Source organism: Anoplophora glabripennis, unplaced genomic scaffold, assembly GCF_000390285.2.
Source record: "Anoplophora glabripennis isolate ALB-LARVAE unplaced genomic scaffold, Agla_2.0 scaffold152, whole genome shotgun sequence".
Classification (NCBI taxonomy): Eukaryota; Metazoa; Arthropoda; class Insecta; order Coleoptera; family Cerambycidae; genus Anoplophora; species Anoplophora glabripennis.
This window is the reverse complement of record NW_019416497.1, coordinates 165,573-176,329: the sequence shown is the minus strand read 5'-3', so window position 1 is coordinate 176,329 and position 10,757 is coordinate 165,573. Positions and strand designations below refer to the sequence as shown.

Sequence of the window (10,757 nt, the reverse complement as noted above, 5' to 3'; positions counted from 1 at the left end):
GTAAATGGTGAATACTTTGAGTACTTTATATAATTGAATTCCAAAGAAAATATTTGTTGTTTATTAAAACTTGTTTTTAAATTCTTCTATTCCGGCAGAACTACTGCTTGCCTGCCTGAAAGTGGCTTACTAACTTTAAATGCGTCAGAAACATGTATTTACAAACCATGAATGAAACGGGAACGTGGCGTAAAACAGAAAGAGTCATTTTTAACAAGACTACCGCATATGTCAAAAATACAGACGGTCATATCATAATTAATTAATAAGCAACATGACCGACATAAGGAAAGTAAAAGTGCTACAGCTGCGCTCCCATTATCGGTACGACTAATCATTCTTTATGGGCGGGTGGTCCTCCGCCGTATGGAATGAAGCTTGAGGCGAAACGCATTGAAAGTTCACGCCGAAGGAAATTTTATTGGTACCTATTTGTCCGTGCGAGCTTACCCAGCTTTCACAGTCGACGCTGATCAACCGTTATAAACATAACTTACCGCAAAGTGCGTCATTTTTCTTTTTGCTAGCGCCGCGGTCCATGCGAATTTGGAGTACCGCGAAGTGATTTTTAATTGTGTCTGCATTCGGAAAGAGGATATCTGTGATTTGTTTGTTTTTTTTATTTCTTTGGATGGTTCTAAAATGGTAAATGCATTGTTTTCTTTTTTACAAAGTAGGTATTTCAGTAAGGTACAAAATTATTAATATACAGAGTGTGTCATTATTGATGGTTCTTGGTATCAAGACCTCAAAAATCATTCTTTCAGCGGAAAAAAGACATTTGGCAACAAAGTAAAATCATAAAGATAAAATTGTTAAAATGCATGTCTCATTGATGTGAAAACTGAATGATTTAGCCAAACGTGCTTTAATTAAAAGGTGCTCATTCTCAATCTGTAGGATGTCGAAGAAAAAAATATTAATTTTCCTGTTTCTAGAATTAACTTGAATTTAACAAAATTTCAAGAAATAAATATGGAATAAATAATAGTTATTTTGATTTTGTCTTCTACATTTTTGGTGGCGTAAACTTTTCTGTTTTTCACAATTTTGTCTATTGTTTAAAAAAAACGCGAATTTTAGTATTTAATTTTAAGTGAAATTGGTTGAAAATAAACAAACTAGCAGATTTTTGCAAGCAATTTAATTTGTTTTTTTTGTGCAAAAGATATGGTTGCAGTAAAATAATCTTCAGCTGCAGAACCTTTAATTGTAAATCCAAATTTTAAACTATTTAAATAAAAATGGTTAAGTGCGAGGGGTAGGGCATTCCTTAAATATTTGTACAAATTAGAGAGGTGGAGAGATGGCTTTTACACCTTTTAAATACGTTTAGATACAGTTTAAATAACTTCCGTAATTCATCGAATAATATTTTAGGGCCGTTTTTTTCGTCTGTCAATTAAATCAATTCCAACGTCTTATGCATATGTTTAATGTGAGATAGATATGGATTTAACTGATAAATAAAATCAGAAGGTTAAAAAAACAGGCCTAAATGTAATGAAGTTCAAAATTGGCATGTGTTTTTATAAATAGTATTTAGTTTGAAACTCATTTTATATTTAGGATGGTTTATTATTAGACGCTCTGAACAAGTTTGATTTCCTTTCATAAATAACTTTTGTGTTAAGAAAAATGAAATAATTTTTGACACTATTAATGCAATCTATCTAATTATTTTATTGTTTTCTCACTTCTGGAAAATGGAAAAAACTTTGCTGAACCAAAAATCAAAATTTGCATCAAACTAAATGTATTTTTCTTACTTAAGATAAATACAGCCTCGTTTTGCTATTCATTTGTTGCTTTTTTGTATTTAATACATTGAATAAATCAAGATAATTTCCATTTTTTTTGTACTATTTGAAACTTCTTTATTTTGGCATGTGAATTAATTAGTAGGTATTATTGTAATTGTAATAATAGGGAAATATTTATCAATAGAAATTTTTACTAAGCAAGATATTTATAATAAAGAATGAAACTAAAATAAAAATTTATAGTGAATGGTCTCATATAAAGTCCCCAAACGTGTGTCTACAGACTCCATTATAAAGTAGAGAAAAAAAAATGTTTCCTGGACTTTTGTAAGTGGAAATGGTAAAGGCACATATAATACACGTACAAAAATAAATGCATGAGCGGGGGTGGTGCATGGAGAATTGATTTTAGAGGTTGAAAAGGGGCGAAAATGGTATTATTGCGATTTTCGGCGAAAGTTGACGTCAAAAAAAGTATCCAATACAAAAGACGATCATGAAAAAATCTACAACTTTTGTCACTTTTTAAACCTACTTACCTAACCTTAAAATTGTTGAGAAAAATAGTTTTTTTTTTGTTTTTCGTTTTTTATTTTTTATTTCGGCAAAAATAGGTAGTTCACATGATTGACATAATTGAATTTTGACTTGGTGAAAGTATACCTTTCTGTGTCTTAAATACTTGAATAGTCACAATTTTTTATAACGAAATCAAGATGTTTCTGAGATATTAATTTAAACCCTTTGAAAAAAAAAGCTGCTTAGAAAAATCATCGTAATTCTGCCGGTGCTCATTTTTTTCGTTTCAACATATACTTTTTGGTAAAATAAAAAAAAACAATCACAATTAATTATTCCTGTAGATGGAAAACGAGTAACATTTAATTAAGTGTTAAATGTATTTTATTTTAATAGTAAGCTAATGCAAGCTAATTTTAAGCATTTTCCTAAAATTCTTGTCAAATGAAGTCATGTAGCTCCTTGATACCAACATAAAAACGTATTATAATCAACCATCCGCAGAGCCTCAGTATTCTTTCATTAATGAGACCTATTCTTAATTAAACACATGAATTTATTACAGAAGGCAATGTAGAAGAGTAATTTATGCGTATCTTTCACATATGCTGTACAATTTCTACGCTAATAGGGAATTACTTCGATGCGCATGGTTTGCACGTATAATTCAATAATTTACGCTCTACTGCAAAGAAACGTCTGTATGTGATATTGATGTGTTTTTAAAAAGTATGTATCAAATGATGCCACAAATTTCCGTGACGAATTGAGACTCGGAATAAGTGCTATGCTAACATTGTCGAACGTCAAATAACTTAAACTGATTAATAATAATCTGCCGATGGATTGGGTCGACGTTCGGTCACAGGGAGGCGCATCTACGTTAGAGACTATCTTGCGTGGTCCGATTTATTTCGGCACCATTTCCACTAATCGGATTTCCCTCCCTTCCCATTTCTAGGTTTTTGGGAGCGACGCGGAAACTTTGGAAAGGTCGGTAAAATTTTCCCATTCCCGCGCCTTGTCATCCTGGGCATCTCCGTTGACAGCATCGTCTCTGGCGGGGTTGACAGTCCTGTCTGGAACGGTTTGTGGCTGTTCGGTGCGGTTCTGCTTGGGGCAATTGTTGAAATTCACTTAAGACACTATCATATTTTTACTTCATTTTAAAGATAATAAGCTAAGTCAAAGAATTTTCTAAAAATCTTATCAAATGTCAAACAATCTTCTTCGACACCAATAATCTAGGTATGCAAAATATATCTAACCTCATAAACAAGATTATTAATGGATGATATTGCGGGAAACCACTACTCTGTGGACTTCATACCCCAACTCCAACTACTTCAGTAGTTGCTTCCCATATTATCAATTAAGAATCTTTATAAAGTTAGTTATTTTGTATACTTAGATTATTGGTGTCGAAAAGCATTATGTATTTGAAGTCATTTCATAGGACTTTTAGATTTTTTTTTAATTTGTTTGAATTAGCTTTAAAGTAATTAAATTTTAATTTATTAATAATAATTTTGACAACAATTACTTGAATAATGAATCTTGCTTAACACTCACCTATCCATATCAAGGTTGCGACAGTGAAATATTACGTACTGATTTTGAATAATATATTTAGAATACTTACTGTTTCATATTGAACTAATTAAATAGGTATATTTTAACCAACTTGACGTAATAACTTAATTAAAATTTCAAGTATATTTAAACTAAAAACATTAATGTATAAATAAATAATTAGATATTGCGATTATCTAATTGTCGACTGCTATAATAGATCATAATTTTATGTTTATATGTACAGTATCTATCTAAAATCTAAAATTTTTATTGTTAAAGAGTAACAGCAAAAAAACCCATTTTTTCGCCCGTTTTTGCGTAGTGCGTAGCAAGAACGGGGAAGGTCGTCCAGAGGTCTCCGTGGGCTTAAATTGATCGTCATGAAAAAACTAGGTGAACATAATTCGATTTTTCCAATATTTGTCCGACTTACCCCTACTTAAGGGGTGGAAACTACCCCTAAAACAAGAAACGTGAGAAAATGGTCGATCAATTCTTGGTAAAAATTGGCGGGAATTTGAATGGCAAGGAAGAGATCAGGGATGTTCTTCCAAATATGCTCAAGGTGAAAAACATCCCCCGCGTCGGGGTAAAACCACCCTTATTGCCGAAAACCGGCGGCAAATGATGTTTCCTTAATAAATTGCCTTTTTTGTGCCACTCTTCCTTATAAATCCAAATGATATGAAATACATGCCCCCATAACTCGTTCTTCTGTCGGATTCTGATCAGTTACCCCTACTGAAGGGGTGGAAATCACCCCTAAAACAAGAGAACAGAAAAAATGGTCACCAAAATCTGGGTAAAAATTGGCGGAATTCCACATGGCAAGGGTAACATCAAGAATGCCCTCCTAAAAATGCTCAAGGTGAAAAACACCCCTCGCGTGGGGGTAAAACCACCCCTATTGCCGATAGCAAACGGGGAATGATATCCACTTCATGAAGTACTTTGTTTCCCCCACTACCCGACAAATGATACGAAAGACGGGCCCCATAATTCGATCTTTTGTTTTACCCCCACGCGGGGGTGGATTTATCATGAGCATTTTTAGAAGGACATTCCTGATTTTACCCTTGCCATGTGAAATTCCCCCAATTTTCCCAAGAATTTATCGACTATTTTCTCATTTTTCTTGTTTTAGGGGTGGTTTCCACCCCTTAAGTAGGGGTAAGTCGGGCAAATATTGCAAAAATCGAATTATGCTCACCTAGATTTTTCTTGCTACACACCACGCAAAAACAGGCGGATTTTGCGGTCACTCTGCCATTAAATTACCAGCCACACACAAAAAAAGTCCAAACCCAAGAGACCCACATATCATTTCCGAAGGAATTCGATGAGCTGATTACGATCCTGTAGTCAAAATTTATTATTAGTCTATGAATTTAGGATAAACCTGAAATTTTTTGATGAAAATGACCAAATATGAGTCAAAACTAATTTTTTTCCTAATTTTTGTCCAAATATATAATTTTCGTAGTATTTTGAGGAGTTGAATACGATGCCAATAGTAAAATTTACCTCTAACTTCGATATTTCTAAGAAAATTCAAAATTAGAGTTTTTTACAGACTTGAAAATTAAAAAAGTAATTACTATCTACTAATTTATTAATATCATCTATAATAAGTTCATAAGTATATGTCGTCAACAAAAAAATTATATATTAAAGAATCAGTGACAGTAATTTTGCTTTATCATTAAATTTGTTTTCAATGTAGGTAGTTGTAATAAAAATCATGCACAATTGTTTTCGCAATATCTAACATACTAAATCCTACATATACATACATATATATATATACATAATATACATACATGTTCAATAGTTTCATTTAAATTGTAACTATATCTTTATCAAAAATTGTGCAACTGTGAAAATTTGGCTTTAAAATATAATGGTCTGCATTATACCAACTTAAGCTAAGTTTACATCTCTATGTTTTCTAACATTTTCCATGGTTTTTCTAAAAACAGCATTATCAATTTATAAAAAATTTTGCTTAATTTTCTTCATTTTGTATCTAAATCAATATATAGTTTCATCCAACAAAATTTCTTCAACTTTTAATCCTAAAGCTGTAACTTGTTTTAAATTGCGATAATGAATAATGTCAAACAAAGTGGTCAATAATTTTGGAATTTTTGATTTTGATATTGGAAGTAAAATTTTCCCTTAAGTTTCTTATAAAGTTCTTAGTAATTACTTTTTTAATTTTCAACTGTAAAAAAGCACTAATTTTGGATTTTCGAGAAATATCGAGGTCAGAGGTAAATTTCACCAATGGTATCGTATTGAGCGCCATAGAATATTGAGAAAATTATATATTTGGAAAAAATTTTGAAAAAAAAATTAGTTTTGACCCTTATTCGGGCCAGTGTTCACCAAAATAGTGGATTTTCTGAGAAATATCCAGGTCATGGGTAAATTCTACCAATGACATCGTATTCAGCGCTTCAAAATACTACGAAACTGTTATATTTGAACAACATTTAGTATTGACCCATATTTGGGCGTTTTCACCCAAAAATTTCACTTTTCTTCGAAATTCATAGACAAGTCATGAATTTTTACTACAGGATCGTATTCAGCGCATCGAATTCCTTCGGAAATGATATGTGAGTCTCTTGGGTTTGGACTTTTCTTTGTGTGGCTGTGTTATCAAATATATGATTATATTTACATTAAAAACTGGTATCTACTAGAAACATGTTCTAATTAAAATGTTACTGTCAGGTATTCCATTAAGAAGTTTCATATTTTATCGCACGCCATTTCTTACTCGTGATAGATGCCGATAGTTATAAACAACGCGATTAGTAAGGATGGATCGACATTCCTTTTGACAACGCTTACAAGTAATAAAAAATCACTGGAAATTTCGCGGAGACAGTTCGAAAAATCCGTACCGGATTTGGTCACAGAAGTGCGCCTTCTCGTACAGCAATTGTAAATTTAGTGGCTGAATTTGAACGTATACGGCAGATTGTTGATATTAAGAACCCAACTCATGCTCAGTCAGTCAGATCAAACGAAGACATTGCTGTCGTATCTGAAAGTGTCAAGGAAAATATATCCATTGCACAGTTCACAGTCATGTGGCATTTCACAAACCAGTCTCCACAAAGATCTAGGCTTACATCCTTATGAGGTCCAACTAATGCAAGATTTGAAACCGACGACCATACATAACAGTACGTTCGCTGAGTGAATGATGTAAATAAACGAAATAGTCCCATCTGGATCTCCGAAAACCCAAGAGTGATTGGCAGAGAACCTCTCCATCCACATCAACTAAATACTGCAATTTTTGGAGTCGTGGCGCCAGAGGGCCGTATTTTTACGAAAACGAAGCCGCTGTAGTCAATGGATTCTAATACCGAAATAAGCTAACTGAATTTTTTAGTCTACGATTGAAGAACTGAATCTGGAAGACGTTTATTTTCAGCAGAATGGGGTTACGTGCCATACAAGCCGTGAAACGACGCTTTATTGCTTGAACAGTTTCCTGGACATATCATTTCGCATCACGAGGACTTCAATTAACCTCCTAAATTATGTGACTTGACATTGCTATATTTCTTTCTGTGAGATTATGTGAAGGGGAAGATGTACGATAAACTAAAGAAACGATTGAAGTGCTCAAACATAATATCCGACCTGTAATTGGCGAAATACGTCCGCAATTAGATATGCGAAGAAGTTTTGAAAAGTTTCCTAAAAATAATTAGAATTTGCAGCAGAAGCGGCCATTTGGCAGATATAGTCTTCCATGTTTAATCGCGTCTGCACTTTGTTGTCACTCATTATAATTACACGGTATATTTCATCTAATAAATGACATTGCCTTATCAGAATGAACCCCATGAAGGACATATCCTGTAACCTATGGATTTATTGTTACAAAAATCTTCCGTAAAAAAAAACTGATTTATCCCGTACCTAGTTGACATGAGATAATATTTAATGTAAATTAATATAAATTGTGTAAAAAGTGCATCCTTTTAGTACTGAAAATTGTAGAAGAAAAAAAAAAGGAAATAAAATGTATACTCAATATGATTATTCGCTCAATAATCATTGCCTATGCAATGTGCTGCCATTATTATATTTATTTCCTAGATATTTATAACTAATTATATCAATACGTATTAAGACAATTTAGAAGAATTTTAGTAGTTCTTTCAAGGATTCATATTTGTAAGTAGAAACTAAATTGTTGGTACATAAAAAATACAATTTCTTACTTCTAATTATTACTATAGTTGTTATGTATTTATGAAGGGAAATAATTAATCTATAGAGTAATTAAGTTTTGTCTTTCCTAGAACGATTTAAGTGAAATTATGTTTATACCTAGATTATTATTTTCTACTGAAATATTACCATACACGCAGGGCTTTCATTAATTTTCGAAAGCGTAATAGAATACGTTTACTTCATTTTCATAAATAACTTAGCTTGACCTAAGATGTGTAATGTCAAATCGAAATTTTGCAAATGTACCCCTGTAAAATATTTATGTAATATTTATATAAGTATTGCTAGTGGAAGTACAGTCCCATATCTTTTACACACAACTACTCACAACTATTAGATTTAAAGAACAAGAGTGTTATTGAAGTTGCCCACGGTTTCCGAGGAAGTTAGTCTGTCTTTGATCAGTAGGCAACGCTGTCGGTACCGTCAGATCTACAGTCACTAGATATATTATCTAGTGACTGTATGTCAGATCTAAAAAAGCGTGCATCAAAAAGAGATAACAAATATAAGAATTAATAATGATAAATGCGTAATTTGACAGACCTGAGGGTGTTGATCCCAATGCATCTTGGATTCTGACGGTTTACAAACGTCAAAATTTGAAAGCAAGCGTCAGTCCTTTTGACTTTTGACAGAGATGGTAATTATTAGCAACCATTAGCGACTCAGAATATTAAGCTCCTTGTTCGATTTGATAAAACTGAGGTGTTGATAACTCAAGGCTGTTCTCCCTTTTCCTTGAAGTTATACTTCATTTTTGGTGTTTTAAATCCCAGAAAAATACTTGAGGTTATGCTGTCATGCTGTCATGATTATGCCAGTTGTCATCACAAATTACGTACTACTTCTCTTGTATATACTTTGTATTTTAGAACAGAACAGTGGTAGCAGAAATTGTTAAGCAAAGAGCAAAATCATTCTAACCTAAGCTCACCGTCTCACCAAAGAAATGATATCATTTCACCAGCAATTATGCGACAAGACAAAAATATTTGTTCATTTTGACAGGACGGCGACGGGACTGTTGCACCTAGCAGCTAAAAACTTTTCACCCTGGTAAAAATCCGGATAAAATTGTATTACCCGGACAAATCGTACTCCCTGTTGAATGACGTCATAGGAAATCTTGCCTGATGAATACGAACGATTTCCGCCGGTTTAAATTGTTGTTTCAAATTTATTTATTAGTTACACTTTACGTGTATAGCTGTAGATATTATGTATAATATAGTTTTAGATATGTAAAGTATCAACAGTGAAAACATTTTCTCAAGAATCAGACATATACATATACTATTAATTTAAAATAAAATTTTGTATTTGTCAAACACAAAAATATATAAAGTGTAACTACAACATACAAAGAATAAACTTTTAACAAAACAAAAATCTCAAGAGTTAAAGGTAACAACTAAACACTTCTGTGTAAAAGATAAATATTCGTTCCGTCGTTCTTCGTTTTATTAATAAGTATCACTTTTTAACACACATTTCAGCAAATGAGTCAGCAATACTCTTTAATGCATTTGTAGCTTCTGATTACTTCTCCATCGTTTCGTTGTGTCGCTTTTCGCTTAGTTTCTCTCTTTTTTGTAATTCTGTTCTGATGATTTCCAAATTCTTGGCATATTATTCATTGGAAGAAAATGCAGTCGCGATAGGAGTTACATTTATCGGAATTTTTTATAAAAAATAAATCAACTGCAATATATCATCTCTAATCCTGGAAATGTATCTCTTCCTGAAACCAATGAGGTATCGAGAGAAATAGTACTACTTTGTTGATTCATATCACATGCAGCTCGATTCTCTTCAAAACTAGGGTTCGTATTACCCCCTTAACCTTGTAAATTAAAATGTTGTTCAATATTGTTTTTAGGCTATATTTACCAGCTGTTCATCTAAAAACAAAAAAATCTGCCTATCATGCATTAATAAAATACCTATTCAACATTTACCTTTCTACAAAGGTAAACAGTTGTGAATTATCAATTAGTTCAGTTTCCATTTTGAATACAAATCGAATCACCATCAACAACTGTCACAATTTAAATTTCTACATTCTGCCATATCCACCATTTATGCGCATGTCGTGTGAAGAACACCGCAGTTTTAACTAGAGTGAAAAGTTGTCAAAATTTGTTATCCATAGAAAACCGGACATCTAGGTTATGTCATACAAATCGTCTGGTACAAAACGGTTTTTCAGTCAAATCAACTTATATGACCCCTAAATTTGACTCCAGACCATAAATCATGACCAAGGTAGTTTGTATAGAATTTGCCACAAAAATCAATCAACCTTTGCCATAATAATTCAGTCGGAAAGCTGCTTCGATCTTCAGAGAGGCTCTAAGGGTCAATCTGACCTAAGATCAAATATACATCTCTCTTTCAATTTCTGGATAAAACAAATGGGATATCTATTTGAAATTCCGAAGTTGACCTCCAAATGACCCCTAAGTGTAACCTCTGAGTCAAAACTAAGGTCATTATCGTACGACCCTTTTAAAACTTTATAATTTTTGTTCTGGAAGTTTTTCAATTGGAAGTCATCCTGCAGTTATTCGGGGTGGTCGATTAAAATGGGACATATTTGACCTTCAAAGGGCCCCTATGGGTCAATATGACCCA

At 32.7% G+C, this 10,757-nt stretch overlaps 1 protein-coding gene across 1 annotated transcript in view; it reads left to right on the top strand.

Moving 5' to 3' along the window:
• Positions 1 to 487: 487 nt before the first annotated feature.
• LOC108910578 (protein yellow-like) overlaps positions 488 to 10,757 on the top strand; it is a 79,677-nt gene continuing 69,407 nt past the window's right edge. The window contains exon 1 of the mRNA XM_018715226.1: positions 488 to 645. The gene's annotated coding sequence lies outside the window, so the exon portion shown is untranslated. The remainder of the gene's footprint in view (positions 646 to 10,757) is intronic.